Source organism: Notechis scutatus, chromosome 1 (assembly GCF_049901735.1).
Source record: "Notechis scutatus isolate UNSWTSFEM ecotype Mainland chromosome 1, rNotScu1.2, whole genome shotgun sequence".
Taxonomy (NCBI): domain Eukaryota; kingdom Metazoa; phylum Chordata; class Lepidosauria; order Squamata; family Elapidae; genus Notechis; species Notechis scutatus.
This window is the reverse complement of record NC_142009.1, coordinates 121226541-121244611: the sequence shown is the minus strand read 5'-3', so window position 1 is coordinate 121244611 and position 18071 is coordinate 121226541. Positions and strand designations below refer to the sequence as shown.

At 40.9% G+C, this 18071-nt stretch overlaps 1 pseudogene; it reads left to right on the top strand.

Annotated features, from left to right (window-relative positions):
- Nucleotides 1-2725: 2725 nt before the first annotated feature.
- Nucleotides 2726-4451, top strand: LOC113410592 (mpv17-like protein 2 pseudogene; annotated as a pseudogene).
- Nucleotides 4452-18071: the final 13620 nt, after the last annotated feature.

Sequence of the window (18071 nt, the reverse complement as noted above, 5' to 3'; positions counted from 1 at the left end):
TAAATCAACATGTGTAAACACTCGCTAAGACTTAAAAGTATTAGACTTACTTTTGAGTAAACCTCTTGTATTAATTCCTTATATTTATACAACTTTCCAAATGGTCCATAATGGGCTATTTATAATTCATAATTCATTCCTTAAATTTATACAACTTTCCAAATGGTCCAACTTTCCAGATGGTCCATACGAATTTCTGCTAACAAAAAAAATTGTGTACTTGTGAATGTACGGTTATGAATAGGATTCTCATATTAAACTAAGCCATTGTTGACTTAATCATGCTTTAATGAATAAACTGTATGTCAAAACAGAGATGTTGGATAGGGCAGCACTCTCCAATCCCAGATCTGTCACACAGTGCCACAAGCCATCTGCAAGTACAACCAATGCAACCTCTTTTGCATAACCCTGCATAAGGGCCAAATAAATTGAAGTCCAAAATACATTTCTTCAACCCAACCCTATTTGACCTTCAGCAATTGTCTCAAACTTTTTAAAATGAATGCAAAGCATTTTATGTATTTATTTAATTTATATAGCTAACCTGTCAATGTACCATGTAGGGCAGCCTACTATAAAAATAAATTTAAGGCTATTTAAAAATATCAGGATTTACTAATGCAAAAAGCAAATGATGTCATTAAGCAATTCAGCAATGAAAGGTGAACAATCTTCATGGCTTCACAAGACCATTGAGCCACTGATCTGTAGAAACCAGGTCTTCAAAGCCTTACAGGTAGGATTGGGGCCATCTGGATCTCAGGCTTTATTTCATAAGGTGGGCAAAGGGACAAAAATTTAGAGGTAACATCCCTTCATTTTTCCCCATTGGTCTTCCATCAGAAAATTTCATGGAATGCTACCCTTACAGCTTATAACATCTAACAGTTTTTAAAATGTACAGAAAGTGTTTTTCACCATTTTGGTTTCTTGCCATTGTGTGGAATTTGTTTCTGGGACTGCATGTTAGTTACCTAGACAACCACAGATAAGTAAGAACTGAAGAGGCTGTGCTGTCTAAAGTCAATGCCATTGACAGGCATAGGAGATGACACAACTATAAAAACTGACAGAATGTTTTCCTTTATATATTTTTTCCAGATACAAGACTGAATCTTACCCGTTGCCAATAGAAGAGTTTCTTTGATTTCTGGTCCTATGATGTATATTTAACATGTACAAATTCTGGATTATGTCAGCATAGAAGACAAATAAAAAAGCAGTAGTTGTGATAAATCAGAATTAACACATGCATAATGTACAGTAACTTCACCTGCTGCCAATTCTGTGTTACATCTGCAATTTAGGATGGGCGGTTACCGTTTTCATTGTTTGCATGTTGGGTTTTTATTTTTGTAAGTGTCCAGTTATTCTTAGATGAATAAATAAATGAATAAAACTTCATCTTTTCTGTATATTTAGCCTTAAGTATAAATTGAATTAGCAATTATAAAAGGAACCATACAAAGGGAGAGAAAAACAAAAACAATGCTGAACAGTGGCAAAGTTAAATCTAAGCATATGGTCCACTTTTGATAGCCATAACTGCAGAGACAAATTTTTGCCATGTATCTGGGCTTAACTCTAATAAAAGGAGTACATAAAAGGTGTTTGGTCTGCCTACACATTTGCCTAGAAGAGGGGCTATGAATAAGTATCAGGAGTCCCTGTAAAAAGAGTAGTACATCACCACACATACCACTGACTTAGCAGATCCAGAAAGGCATGGATAGGCTAAAGAATGACTCAGTGTTGAATGGGTGAAGACTGAATACGAAAATGAGTCTTCACTTAAGTAACCAATATGAAATAAATTCACTGAGATGGTTTAACTATGTGGAGAGAACAAATAATGATCCAATTGCAAAACAGAAATATGAAGAGTGTGTAACTAGATTGAGGGGAAAGAAAAAGTTGTTTCAGTAGAGTTGATAAGAACCTGAAAAGGAACACACAAGTTAAAACAACAAAAGATGCTGAGACGCTGGAAAGTGCAAAGAACAGCAAAGATGATTAGGGGATAACAGATACAATGGATGATTGCAGGAACTGGGTATGTCTAGGTAAAAGAACTAGGGTGGCATGATAGCAGTCTTCCAATATCTAAGGGGCTGCCACAAAGAGGGTTTCAAACTCTTCTCCAAAGCACCTGAAAGTAGGAAAAGAAGCAATGGATGGAAACTAATCAAGGAGAGATCCAACTTAGAACTAAGGAGAAATTTTCAGACAGTGAGAATTATCTCTCTGAAATGGTACAGGGTCTCCTGCTTGACCAGGAGGTTGGACTAGAAGACCTTCAAGGTCCCTTCCAACTCTGTTATTATGCTTAAAGACAGGCAATGTATAAAGTACAGGATGGGTAGGATGGAAGCAAGGGCATTTTGTAGTGATAGAAAAGTAAGGTGCATTTTCCTTTTCTCTCATCCACTTGGTTTCTTTGGCTTTTCTGCACTCTGTTGCTTATCTGAAGAGTGTGGTAATAATGTAGAAGGTAAGGAAAGCAACCTTGGTTTATTTCTTCCTACCACCACACCTATCCCCCATAGTGGAAAAACCACCATCTGTTGGTCTCTTCAATATGTATGGAGGCAGACCTTGGCAAATATTGTGGCTGAAAAGTGGGCTGAACTGTCTACTTACCAAGCCGCCTGACTAACAGGCTGTTCAGCTACTGCTGAACCCAAGGAAAAATTCTGTGTTCAGAAATATGCCATCTGACTAGTCACAGGCCCAAAGGGGGCATGGAGGTAAGGTGGGTGGGATCTGGCCTGGTGCACTGGAAAAACATCTCCAGGACCATGGTGGTCAGCTAAGGTATTTTCAGGTGTGGTTGCACTGCTCTTTCAAAAGTAGGGTGGACCTATTTTCAGAAATACCTTCAACTGACAGCTCAGAGTCGCTGAGGAGAGGTTCTGAGGAGTGCTGTGGTGCTCCCACCTCTTTTCTGATTTTGCTCCCAGTCCATTATGGAGTTTATTGGGCTCTCAGATGTAGGAGGACACAATGAGACATTGCCTATGGAGTAGGCAGGATAATGGAGGAATGGGCCAAATGGCACTGCCCTCAGGCAAAGTAATAAAAACGGAACAGGTACAAATCCATGAAGTGGAAAAACCACAATGCACAAAATTGGTAAATTCTAGAAGCACTTGGCTCTCTTTTTGGATGTAAGTCAACCTTTGGTGCAGCAACCTTAGTTTTTTAATCACAAGTCTAGCTCTGTTTCAAAGGAATGCTAAATCCTTATTTAAGGGCAGGTCTACTGCTCTTTCCAAAGACTGCATCCCAGGAGGGTCCACAAGAGAGATCGATGACATCAAAACAGTGGCCATGACCAAGGCAATTGTAGCCCCAAACCTTTTTTGCAGGCATGTAGCACATATAAAAAGACGAGTCCTTGAAAACAAATCAGATTTAAGAACAGGTCTCCCTTCTGTGAATTCCACTTCATACATGATGTAAAAACAATTACTCAGACACTTGTTGGGTTGGTGTAATTTTTCTTCTCCATTAAGTGCAAGATGTTGAAGCTCCACAGTGACATCACAATAAGGCATCAAAGCAAAATTCTTCACCAGAATATTGTGATGTATTTTCCTGTATCTCATCTTACATGCTAGTTTTAAATTGATTTTTCTTCTGATCTTTACCCTGAATTATGAACTTAATAATCTCCATGAAGCTACTATAAACTAATGCCTGGAGATACTGAAGCAATCTGGGAAAAGAAAAAATTTAATTCAGAACAACAACAAAAATGAGATGCGTTCCCATATTATACGACAGTTGACCAGGCTGGCAAAAATATATGCTTATGGTGGTCACAAACTTTTAATAGTCAACACAATTAGCTCTGGACTCTTACTAGGAGCTGCAGATATAATACAGCAGACTTTGGAGCGAAGGAAAAAGGAAAAACCGTGGGATATTGACCGTACATTTCACATGTTAGTCACTGGATGTAGTACTGGACCACTCCTGCATTACTGGTATTTATGGATAGACAAAATAAACCCAAGAAAAGGAGCTCATCAACTTAAAGTTGTTGTCACGAAGGTAGCAATCGACCAGACCTTTGCTCCATTTTTTGGAGGTTGGTATTTCATAATCATGGCACTGCTTCAAGGCCATAGTTTGGCAGATGGCATCGATGAATTTAGAGATAAATTCTGGGACTATTATTTGGCAGAGCTTGCTATTTGGCCAGCAGCTCAAATGTTTAATTTTCTATATCTCTCCTCAAAATACCGAGTGTTGTTTGTGAATGTAATGACATTGGGATGGAATGTCTACCTTTCATATCTGAAACATCGAACTTGAGGATTGGAAAGACTTGGAAGCAAAAGAGAGAAAGAGGAAACACTTTCTTAAAGATGATTGCACTAGCTAAAAATATATTATATTCACATTTGAAATATTATCAGTGGAATTGTATTATTTTGTTCCTCGTAGCCTTGTAAAGATTAAATTATATAAATGTTTTATGCTAGTTGTTCTGAATAAACATTTTTAAAATGAACGCTCAGGTATTATTGCATTTATTTAAAGTGCATGTACATCATTTTTCAATGATAAGTTCTCTCTAAAAATCCTTACAAGTGGTAGAGTTTAATACAAATCTGATGCAAACAAATTTGATCTATTTGCAGATTGGTCTCCGCTTGACTTGGAAACATTTCATCTGAATATATTATGTATTTTCCAGTTTTTTGTTTGCTCACAGTTCTATGCTAGCTCTGTGATTTTCCTATTGTTAGGCTATTTGAAACAAAAATAAAATAAAAGCGGGGATATCAATTGATAATTAAACAATTATTTAATTTATTATTCTGATTTTACATAGTTCTGCCTTAAATCATCTCAGTTTATGCTTGCTTATCATTTGTTCTGTGGCCTCGTAGCTACAGTTTGCATTGTTCTCTGCTTCTGTTCAATGATAATTACCCATGAGATATTATTGCTTGATTATTCTGACAATCTGAAGTTTTAGTTACATTTCGTAAGCTAAGGAATGGCATGTGTAGATTTGCAAAATACAAATGTATGTATGTATTTTAAACACAATACTGCAATGCGCCACAAAAAGTCAACTGAAAAGGTGGAGGGAAGGAAAAAGTTGAATATATGTAATCAGCACGTAGAAGCAACTTAGTGGACCGCCAACCTCCACTGGGTTGCTAGGAAAGGGGACCTGATTTTCTTGAGATTGTTTCAAGATGGCAGAGACATGAAAACAGTTACTTCAACACATAACTCTAATGGTATGTACCACAGATACCACTGCCAGTATTGGTACCAATGGGTACATCTGTATAATATTGACATAGCAACTCACATCTCTATCTCAAACTGCCGTTAAGTTAAGGCCAGTCCTTCCGCATGCAGTGGTGCTCAGCAGCAAAAGTATACTTTCCCAGCACATTGTGAAAACTAACTGCTGGGAATATATGGTTTATCAATCTTAGCTTGCCTTGATATTAAGTAGCTCACCTAGATAATCTCAGTCAAATCAGTGGAAATTCCAAAAATATTTGTAACAGATTTAAGAACTATCCAAACATTGGTTATAAGAGCCTTGGTGGCGTAGTGGTTAGAGTGCAGTACTGCAGGTTACTTCTGCTGCCTGCTGGCTGCCTGCAATTTGGCAGTTCAAATCTCACCAGGCTCAAGGTTGACTCAGCCAGTGGGTAAAATGAAGACCCAGATTGTTGGGTGCAATAGGCTGACTCTGTAAACCACTTAGAGAGGGCTGTAAAGTACTGTGAAGTGGTATAGAAGTCTAAGTGCTATGCTACTGCTATTGCTATAGGCGAAATGGTAGTGAAAATCTGGAAACACTGATAAAACATCTTCAACAAAATTCACTGTCCAATGATAAAGACATACTCTCTTATGCTATCGTTATGTAGACATTTCTATGCAAACTTGTTTATTCATTGTAAATAAAAGAATTGCTAGTCTTTATTAGTTTTTATTTAAAACACCATTCCCATATATGCTGGTTTCAATTAATTTAATATTGTATGGTCATAGTAAATGGTAAGATATACCTGTTTCTAGCATTGCGTCATCATTTTCATATTTTACCTTATTGCTTATTACATCTTTACCCTCTGAATAAATGGCTTTCCCCTACTTCGTATTTCATAATACATCAAATAAATAAGGCAGTGAAGTAGTGACTTTGATCACGTATTGCCCTAAGTTATAACATGGCTTGTTTCCAGCTTAGTTAGTATGCTGTCTGGCCCAAGCCAATGTGATCTGTGAAGCATGGTTTATGACCTAGAACACTGTGCAAACTCAATTAAGAATGATTTATTCAATAAACTGTCATTAAACCATAATTACCAAAGCATGGTGCATGAAACTGGTTGAGGACTTGTTTGGGCAGGAATCTAAATGTATCCTAAATCTCCCAGATCCCAAACTCAACACTCTATAGAGTAGACTAAAAACTCTTCTGCGAAGAGAAGTCTTGCCGTTCCTTCTGCAATTCAGCGAGGTTCTTGCTACGCTCCTACTAGGCTTCCCTTCTCAGCAGGAAGAGATGGATTCTGAGCTGCCTGAAGTTGTTGGGAGTCAGGCAACACGCACAATTTAATTAATAAATAGCTGCATCTAGTGATAATAACCCTGGGGGGGCGGGCGGGGGAAGAGGTTCAGAAGTGTTGAAGCCAATCAGCCCACTCTGGCTAAGGCAACTCCAGTAACCTTCCAGGTCTCCCTATCTGCGTTCATTGATAGCATCTCATATCTTGAAGTTCAAGCAAAGGTCTGCTTGAAAGATACAATAGCAAAGAGCTGAGCTCTACCAGTCAGACTGTCTGCCCAAAAGCAGGCCAGCAGAAGTCCAGGTAGTAACAGGACTCAGCTATGCAGTTGAGCTATGCGGCTATGAAGTTTTATAACCTAATATTCTTCCTCTTCCGTAAAGTGGCTTGGGAAGAAGTGACGGGACCATCCAACTGGCTTTGTATCTAGGCAGGAATAGATCTGTCTCCTGGTTTCTAGCCTGGTGCTTTAACCACTACAGCAAACTGGCTCTCATTTTGGAGAACCTTTGTCCCCGCATATCTTCCTTTGAACCCGTTTAGCTCCAATGCCTTATACTATAGATCTAAAGAATCAGTAAAATCCCTTGAGAAACATGAAGGGTAATAGAGCACGTTGTATAAATTCATAGGTAGCCACTCAAAAATGTTGTTGTAGATTAATTAATTCTTTTCCATTATGATCTACATGGGTGAGTAGGCATTTCATACCTGGAGCAAGGCCATATCTCATGTGATCAAAGATTTAGTCTCTACCGCTGGAGGGAACTAGCAAGTTGTGTCCATGTAGCTATCTGGTATATCCATTCTACCAGTTTGGAACATCTCGGAGGAAGATTGCTGTGTGGAGTAAGCAGGATACTGTAATAAGGAAAGGCCTCTCTTTTCTTTCAACAAGGCATGATGTTAATGCTATAGAAGCTGGATTGGCCCAGAAGTCTCTTGAGGACTTCAGCAAAACTCAAAAGCATTGGAGTTAAGACTTCTGTAAGTTGATTCAAATAAGACACAGCTACATCATAAGTTATCATACTGTTGAGAAGACTGTTAAATCTCCAGGCCAAGAAATGTTTCCAAGTTGAGCAATGATTCATGACGTCCAATGAAGTCTGAATAAGCATCAAAGATATAAATGGTGGATGAGGCTGAGTTGTGGTCAGGAGTTTTGGAAAGAAAGTCTTCCAGGGACTAGCACGAGCTCTTCCTTCCATTATCTCCACAAGGTTTTAAGGCAGCCTGAAGAACACTGCACTACATGTTTTCAAACACGCATCCCAGTATGGCTGTGTTTGGAGGAAGATTTGTGTCATGTGTGAGAAGGAAGACTGGGCAGGCTGTGGGGACTGAGTAGCCTCAGCTCAACAAGAAATTGATGGTAAATGAAGAGCTGGCTTGGACTTCACCAAGCCAGCAGCAGACAAGCTGAAATGAGCAGCAGTGCCCAGCAGCAAGACTAAGAAGCTACAGCCAGCCAGTAGTTGGTGAAAATCACCTTCTTTTTCTTACTCCAGAGCAGTGGTGGTATTCAGCCGGTTTGCACTGGTTCAAGCGAACCGGTAGCAAGGATTTGGCGTGGGTCGTGGAACCGGTAGTAACTTCTGGCTGGCCACGCCCCCAACCCGGTCACCGGGTTGCCACTCGCTCACTTGCCCCGCCCACCTGATACTCTCCCACCCAGTCACTCAAGGTATTTTTTCCCCTCCCGACAATCAGCTGTTTCTAGGTTCAACTGTGCCGGGATTCCCCTTGCTTACTTACTGCTTTGCCCAGGCTTCCCTGAGGCCCAGGAAGGCAACCCCACCCAGTCACATGGCACCGCCCTTTGCCCCACCCACAGAACCTAAATTTTTTTGAATCTGATTTAAAAATTTTTTTACTACCCATTCTGTGGGTGTGACTTGGTGGGCATGGCAGGGGAAGGATACTGCAAAATCCCATTCCCTCCCCACCCCACTAACCTGCTTTCCAACTCCGTTCTCCTGTGCAGGGCAACTAAAGAAGACCCAACCAATCAGCTGGGAGGAAGAGAATAGATGGGGATGGGGCCAGTCAGAGGTGGTATTTGCCGGTTCTCCAAACTACTCAAAATTTCCACTACAGGTTCTCCAGAACTAGTCAGAACCTGCTGAATACCACCTCTGCTCCAGAGTAGATTGAGAAACTGCATAGTTCAGTGCTTCGGAATAGCAACTGTCGGCAACAGAAGCCAATTTGAAGATGATTACATGGTGACTAAGACTTTGGGGTAAGCTCAAGCAACGAGAAAACAGATCATTGTAGACTCTTTAGAATAAGCGTAGGATAATAGCATAGGCTTAGTAATCGGTGTTCAGGTAGAAGGTAGGAAATAAGTTTGTTAAATATAATTTTAAAAAATATCCCTGGAAACACAAGGAAGAGTTTTTAAAAGAACAAGGCTTGCTGCAGCCCTATACCATTTCCCCAAAAAACTCACACCCGGAGATGAATAGGATAGGGCTCATCCACAAATTCTGAGACACTCCATGAAAGAGGCCAAACTAGGCTGACACTCAGATCTGAACTCTCTCTTGAAGCGGCATTTGGGAGAAGACACAAGTCCCAAGTGTAGTGTCCCTGACTAGCTAAGTCTTCAACTTGGTCCGCATTCTGAGCGGGAGCACCGACTGTTCCCATTGGTTAGTGCCGTTTGACAGCAGACTATATAAGGAGCTGTCAAACGGCATCAGCTGCTTCAGCCAGCTGGCTGCCAGCCCAGCTGGGCAGCCACGATAACCTGTTCCTCTTCAAATAAAAGAAACGTTATTCTTCAACTCCGTGTCTGCCTGGTGTGTCCGTCAGCAAACACAACACTGGCGACGAGGGTGGGATAACAGCAGAGACGCCCAGGCAGGACAGCTGAGCTAAGTCACTGAGGAAAGAGCCAAGCCACTGAATGTCAGGAGCCGCAGACAATCTCTGTGCGCGCCAAATTTAAAGAGCCTCCTCAGCTGAGGAGAAAGTTACTGCCTAACAGGCACTGTTGCGTGCGCCCTTTTGAGGGCACGAAACTTGAAGTCTCCCTGACTGAGGAGAAAGGCACCACTGCCTGCGTTTCAAAGAGCGCGAAGTTTAAGGGCACTCTAGCCTCCCTGCCTGAGGAACAGACAGTCGCCCGAAAGGCACCCCGTTGGCGCTACCAAGAGCGCAAAAGTCTAAAACCTCCCCAGCCGAGGAACAGACATTTGCCCGAAAGGCACCCCGTTGGCACTACCAAGAGCGCAAAAGTCTAAAACCTCCCCAGCCGAGGAACAGACATTCGCCCGAAAGGCACCCCCGTTGGCGCTACCAAGAGCGCAAAGGAACAGACGTCGCCCTCCAGGCACCTGAGAGGGCTGCGCGCTTGCGGCTCACCCGTGAAGGCCGGCAAGGCGCCCGGCAGGTATATAGAGCCTCCGTTATTCGTAGAACAGCACTGCAAACTTTATTTTTTAAAGTCAACTGTGTGAAGCTTCAAAACTGTGATGAATTTTTAATAGTTGATATTGCATCTCCAGAAGTGCCTTAATTCCAAATCCCACACCTCTGTAAGTCAGGCTTGTGTCATGAATTCACCAGCTTCTCCCTCATATGTTGATAACATACTTGAAAGCACAATATCTATAGAGGCCTCATTCTATAAACTTCCTGTTTTTATGTGTTCAATTTTGATTAACTTTGTGAAAGAACTGCAGTGCCCTCTGGTGTTATAGTTAAACATGAGTGAGGGAAATGTTTAGAATTTTGCTAACGGAAAAAAAAATCACAATAGGTAACTTAACCACAATTTATTTTTGATTATTTTAAAATTAAAGCCAGTAGTTATTTAACAAATTACTAACTAATAAAATGGGTAAAAGATATACTAAATACATACCAAGCAACTAGAACAGCTCTAAGCAGTCAGAACCATTTTACATTATCACCAGTGCTTTCATCTTTGATGTTACTTAGTAATGGAGGCATGGTAATTTCTGATAAATGGATTTTTATTGAAATGAATTGAGGATTCTGGACAAAAATCTTTCCTCTCTACAGTTAAAGCACATAAAGAGTTTTAGAACAAAAGTCTAATGTGTTCAGAGAGATGAATTCACCTCCTGGAGCAGGTTTGGGGAGCCTTCTCAACAGTGAAACTGACTGCAGGACAGGAGCTGTATCAAATTTTGTGGAGTTTGTCCAATATTCCAAGAAAAGCTCAGAATATTCCAGGTTAAAAGGACTACACAATGTCTTTATTAAAAGAGGAACTAGACACCTGTGACTGCTCCAATTTACAAGGACAGTTTCCCACCTAAGAGTTCAAAGAATTTAGCAAGGAAGTGATGGCCAACCTTTTGAGAAGAAGCACACTAAGGTCCATCAGCAAATTTGCATAATCACTAATTATAAAAGAATGTACTTTGATCCAGTTAAGTTACTAGTTACTACTTGGGGGAGGGGGAGAAAATCATACGGTTGGTCAGTCCAAATCATGTATTTCTGGAGAAAGGGAAAATATACAAATGACCAAAAAACAATTGGGAACAAGGGTAATATCAGGAGGGAGGTATGACTATAATGCTAATATGAATTTATTTCTGGCAAAAATAAACACTGCACATTTTCAAGTGTAGGTGGCAGCACCAAGTCATCTATACCAGGGTCCCCAACCACCGAGACCGCGGACCGTACCGGGCCGTGGAGCACTCTCTACCGGGCCGCAAAGAATTTTTTTTTAAAAAATGGCGGCTTTTTCACCTTCGTGAATGCTGCTGGGATCGGGGATCAAGGACACAAATGAAAGAAGGGAGGGAGGAAGCAGCCAAGCCTGTCCTTCTCTCTGGGTCAGCTCTCTCAGTCTCTCTCTCGCTCCTCCACCAGCACAGGAAGAAACTGCTTCAAAAAGAAGCAGGGAGGCTTTTCCTTCGCCGAAGCGCCCGTTTCTCCCCCACGCCCCCACCCCGTCCGCCCGCCCGCTGCGCCTCTTGGTTCCAACCCAGTGCTCCGTTCTGCCTGCCTGCCTGCCTTCGTTAATGGTTGAATCGGAACAGCCTCCTGAGTAAAAGAGCGAATAGTTATTATTCTCAGCCAGGCTGCTCCCAAACAACCAGAAACTAAGGCAGGCAGGCAGGCAGAGCAGGACACTGTGGATTGAAGCGGGGCGGGTTGGGGGTGGGGTGAAACGGGCGTTTCGAATAGCTGCGGCGACAGGAAAAGCCCCCTCCTTCTCTCTCCCCGGTCCTTGCAAAAATTTTCTGCTTGAAACCGGTCCCTGGTACAAAAAAGGTTGGGGACCACTGATCTATACGCAGTTTATTTTCTTTGCAATATCCAATGCTTTTGAAGTGAGGATAGAGCAAAGGGTCTCATTCAGCTGTCCCAAATGCCAGCTAGCAAAGGAACTTGACATGAGCCCTTCGGTTACACATCACAAAGAATAAAGGATGAGTTTGCAAATGCACCAACACCACCAGTGAGAACAGAAAAGCAATAAATAAACAAGTGAAGGAAATCTTTCTGTATTTATATCCAGAGGATATGTATCACTAGCTTTTAACATGGCTGTACGTGCAACAGTAGGGGGAAGTAATACATTTATCAAAATAAATCATGTAAAAAGCAAACATCTATATACTCTGTGATCTCTATAACCTGCAAAATCAAAGTTAAAAATGTTACTGCTCCCAGTTTCATGTTTTATTTATTTATTTGATTTGTCAATCACTTACAAAAAATAGGTATAAGTATAAAGATGAGTAAGAACACAGCATTTAATTTTCTGCCAATGGTGGAAAGCAACAACACAATTATGAAACATTGTTCTTTTACAATGAAAAGCCTGTAAGCTGCTCAGATATGCAGCTTTTATGTATAATGGAGCGATTTTTAATAGATTCCCAGGCAAAAGCCTCTTTTGTGAACTGGATCCTTCTCTTCTGCTGCCAGGACTCTTCAAGAAATAATTACCAGCAAGCCAGCAATGAAACTAGACACAAGGATGTAAAATCACTCTGCTATCCATTCAGGTTTTAAAATAATTTCTCTCTGAGCTTTAACCAAAAAGATGTCCTTCAATTTGTCCAGGACACTCCAGAGATTAACAAGCCAAGCATCAATTTCAATTTGTCTCTAACATTATTCACTTTGAATTCCCCCCCTACATTACTTGGATGAACTGTACACATTACAGGAAAAAAAAACTGGGCCAGAACTTTCCCCTCCTGTCTTAATGCATAAATAGCATTTTTAAAAATCTCAGCAACTCCCATTTCCTTTCTGTAGAAAGGGAGCTACAACAAAGACTCCAGGAAACACCAAGTTCAAAACACAACACTGCCAAGGCTTTCCTTAACAGCCTCTAGAACAGAAATGGTAGTGAGTATTTCACAGTCATATCAATGAAATAGATACATCATTAAACATGTACATTTCAACAGTGTACACTGCAGCCAGAAGTATCTGGAATGAACTTTGCCTTCAAAAAATTGCTAGGAATTTTTACAAGTTGCTCAAGTCAACATAGGTTTAAAATCTAGAGAATTTATCAGGTGAAAGTTTCGTAATAAAAAGCTCAATTTCTTGGTAGCTTCCTGCATTTTGAGTCCCAGAATCTAGACAAACGCTGATGTAATTAACCTAAATAAAGCTGCTTACACAAAACTAAAGTCATATACCAACTAATATAAACATGAACTGTTGTTTATATAAAAATAATGTGACAGGAAGTGTACTGCTTTTCTGTGCACATATGCAGATTTAGGCAACTGGGAAAGTCAAAGATGCATCAGGAATAGTTTCAGTTCAGGGTAAGGAGGAAAAAAGATGTGCTACAATAGAACCAAACGCAGATAGAAATATTTAATGCTGGGGTTCTCTAATTATTTGGGAAATAAATTACCGTATTTATTGGCGTATAAGACGACTTTTGCCCGAAAAACATGCCTCCAAGTGGGGGTCGCTCTTATACGCCGGTATATCCACTGCCGGCTTTCGGATGCTTGTTGACGCAGCGAAGGCGCCTCTGGCTTCCCCGGGATCCCTGCGTCGCCTCGCTTCATCCCGCCGCCTCGCTCCGCCCGAGGCTGCAGCCTTCCTGCTCTTCCCACGGCTCCCTGGCACTCCGCCCTGCCGCTGCAGCCCCGGGATTTCTGGAGGGCGTTTCTGGTGGTGGTGGGGGTCGCCTTATACGCCGGGTCGTCTTATACGCCGGCAACACGGGTACTAGGAATCAGTTAACCCTAGTACTTACAGGTTTCACAGGCAAATTTGAGGAGCAAGGATGCAGATCCTTGGGCTTGTACGTGCAAAGCAGGAACACTGACTGAATCATTCACATGGTAATCAGGCAGGCTGGCCATCAGGCAAATTGAAGAGGAGAGCCAGGATCAATTGGATAAATCTGCAGCATTAGCCTTGACAAACTGCAGCTGTTTAGTGAAGCAAAGCCCACCTCAAAAAGCAACCGGATGACTTACTCATGCAAGGCTGAATTGCTGGCAGCACTCACTCCTGCTCATCCTTTCCATTATATGTTTTTTAAAAAAGGGTGTGTGTGGAATGGGTGGGTGTCTTACATGTATTGTTTCCAATGGAAACATTAAAGTTACAAGGTTCTATCGCCATTTTATCTGATAGATTAAAGTGTTATTAAAAGTGGCATCTTTTTTCTTGGCCAGCCCTAACCCCAATCAAATTAGGAGCTTTATTTGGGGGAGGGGAATACGCCCAAACTCCTTTCTCACTTCAGAAGCTTGAGAACCCTTCCATTAAGAGAGGAAAACAAATAGTAAAGAGCAGTGGCCAGCTAGACTGGGAGTCCTCAATCTTTCCAGCATGGTAGACTGGTTGGAGGGTCGGGGGTGGAGAGAGAGGGGATGGTTCCGTGTGAAGGGCGACACGTGTGCAAGTGTGCATAACTGCATTTGCACAGGCACGCACACCACTTGCGCAGCCTGATACTGAACGGACCATAGCCTGCTAGTGAGCCATGGCCGGGGTTGGGGACGCCTGAGCTAGAAGACACAGACAAAATCAGGGCAGATAGGACAACAGATAACAGATTAACAGAGTTGGAAGGGACCTTGTAGGTCATCTAGTCCAACCCCCACCTAAGCAGGAGATCCTACACCATTTCTGACAAAACGGCAGTCCAATCTCTTCTTGAAAGTCTCAAGGGATGGCTAGCATACACTTTAACTGACGTGAAGATAACTGCTAAACAGCAGACTACCTGAAGTGTCACATGATGCAAAAAGGGATATTTTAAGGTATATAAAGGAATTCCAACATAATTTTGAAGGTTATGTAAGGTTGTTTTATCAACTTTTGTTTAACCCTCCAACCTTTCAGAAAAATACTGATTCCAAGTAATTTATTTCCCAAATAATTATGCTGTATTTCAGAGTAAATAAAGAATGGGTTACACAGGTCAGATAAACCCACAGATAGATCACACATGGCCTAAAGATTGCCTATACTGGGGATACTAGAATTTCCTATTTTTTAATCAAGTCAATTTTAATCAAAATCCTAATATGAAAATCTGTGCCTACTTTGAATAAACACACATTTCTTTACACTTTTACATAGAGCCTTCTCAGAGAAAACAGTGCTTTCTTTGTTATTCCTTTATATATCGCATATATAATCACTATAATAGAATGCAGCCTCTTGGCATCTGCATAAAATGAAGACTTTTTTAAAAAAAAATGAAAAGTTGAAGTCACATTTTTCATGAATTGTATGGAAGCATAAATAAATCTTTCATGATCAACTGAACCGTATGCAGAGGGAAGTTACAATTTTAAAGGAGCTGGCAGAGGTCATCTAAGAACCACTGCACCATATCTTTCAAAAATCCTGGAGCACCAGGGAAATACCAGAGGACTGGAAAAGAGCAGATGTGGTTCCCATCTTCAAAAAAGGGAAAAAACAGACCCAGGAAACTATAGACCAATCAGCCTAACATCAATACCCGGGAAGATACTGGAAAAGATAATAAAAAAACAGATCTGCTAATATCTGGAAACAAGTAAAGTAATAACTATCAGTCAGCACAGGTTTGTTAAAAACAGATCATGCCAAACCAATCTTATTTCATTCTTCAACAAAGTGACTAAATTAGTAGACCAGCAAAATACTGTGGACATAATTCGACAAAGTAGACCACAATCTACTTCTTAGTAAGCTAGAAAAAAGTGGAATAGACAGCACCACCACTCGATGGACTCGCAACTAGCTGACAAACCATACTCAACGAGTAGTCCTTAATGGGTCTAAGTCTACATGGAGGGAAGTAAGCAGTGGGCTGCCACAAGATTCCGTCTTAGGCCCAGTACTCTTCAATATCTTCATTAACGACTTAGATGAGGGAATAGAAGGGGAACTTACCAAATTTGCAGATGATACTAAGCTGACAGGAATAGCTAACACCCAAGAAGAAGATAGGCTCAAGATCCAGATGGATCTTGACAGACTAGAACACTGGGCCGTATCTAACAAAATGAAATTAAATGTAGAGAAAAGTAAAGTCCTACACTTAGGCAAGAAAAACCAAAAGTGCACATATAGACTGGGTGAAACCAGGCTCAATAGCAGTAACTGTGAGAGGGATCTTGGAGTCTTAGTGGACAACCAGAAATATGAGCCAGCAGGTGTAGCAGCAGCCAAAAAAGCTAATGCAATCCTAAATTGGATTAACAGGGGGATATAATCAAGATCAAGGGAGGTACTAATACCACTCTATAAAGCCTTAGTAAGAGTACTGCATCTAGTTTTGTTCGCCACATTATAACGATGTTGAGACTCTAGAAAAAGTACAAAGAGCAACCAGGATGATTAGGGGACTGGAGGCTAAAACATACAACTAACGGTTGCAGGAACTGGGCTTGGCTGGTCTAGTAAAGAGAAGGACCAGGGGAGACATGATAGCGGTCTTCCAATATTTGAGGGGCTGCCACAGGGAGGAAGGGGTCAAGCTATTTTCTAAAGCTCCTGTAGGCCAGACAAGGAATAAGGGATGGAAACTGAACAAGGAGAGATTTAACCTGGAAACAAGGAGAAACTTTCTGACAGTGAGAACAATCAACCAATGGAACAGCTTGCCCTCGGGAGTTGTGGGAGAGCCATCATTTGAGACTTTCAAGGAGAGATTGGAATGCCATTTGTCAAAAATGGTGTAGGGTCTTCCCGCTTGGGCGGGGGTTTGGATTAGATGACCTACAAGGTCCCTTCCAACTCTGATTATCTGTTTTCTGTTATGTAATTATTCAAACTGCTTCTAACATGCAAATCCATGCAAAACAGACCAACAGCAGCTTTCTCTATATTTTTAATATGAAGAATGTCTGTAGGCATGAGCGGGAGACAAGTGGTCACCAAATGTCATTTAACACTTTTCTTCCTTTTTTCCTTAAATCTTCATATAACACAGTACTTTTCCTGGAACTGTTCCAATCTCATTTATGAAAGTGTTTCATAAAACCTCTACAGAAAGAAATGCAGGGGAGAAACATGGTAGGTATGCACTCCTCAATTTTTCACTCAAATTTATTTCTCACGTTTCTACAATTCATTATATGTAACTCTAGCCTTACATATAAAATTGAACTTTCCCAATTGTCACATATATAAATTGACAGTAATGTGTAGTTTCTACATCAATTGCAGTCTACATATAAAAATTAAGCACATTTTAAAAATCTACTCAAGAAAAACATCTGGTCACTTGGCAACTACAAATCAGTGTTATAAAACCAACTGTCAGATCCAACTCTGGATCCAATTCTGGATAGCATGTCTGTAATTGTTAAATGGATGGCCGGAACTAACATACTGCTTTTTCTGTTAAAGGATCTTCTCTAGATACTGGAGTAATGTATACACTATATAGCTGTATGAGTCAATTAGAACCAAGGGGCAATACTCTATGAGTCAAAATGGCGACCTGCAGGCCAGATATGTCACACAAAGGCCACACCCACTCCAGCTCTGCAAAGGCAAAAAGCGTCACAATATGTCACAATCCAGCCTGTGACGCGTTCAAGTTTGACACTATGACATTCCATTGATGTTAAGTTTCCAGGGGTTGTGAGAGCCTTTTTTATCATCTTACACGAGTCATAAATTCTATATTTTGATTCCAATTACACACAAACCATTGCACAATTTATTACACTCAACATTGCTCAGTTCATGGTTATGTTATTAACACTTGGGAGACAATGCCATCTTTCATATTTTTTCCACTAGCTTAACTTGGGATGTAACTCAGGAATAGCAGATGTTCTGAGTTATCAAAGGTTCATTTTCATTTGATAGACAAAAATGGGCATGGGTGCTGTTCTTGAGGTTTAGTTCTGGCACAGGACAATAGTTAACAAAATAAATAGCCTGTGCAAAGAATGGACCAGAGGCTGCTGATTCAACAGAGTCCATACACAAAGTGAGTTACATTCTTCCCTCTAGTAAGCAGGCCAGAAACTATTAGCATAATACAAACATGCACACACCCACTTTTCAGTACCTGGAAGGATG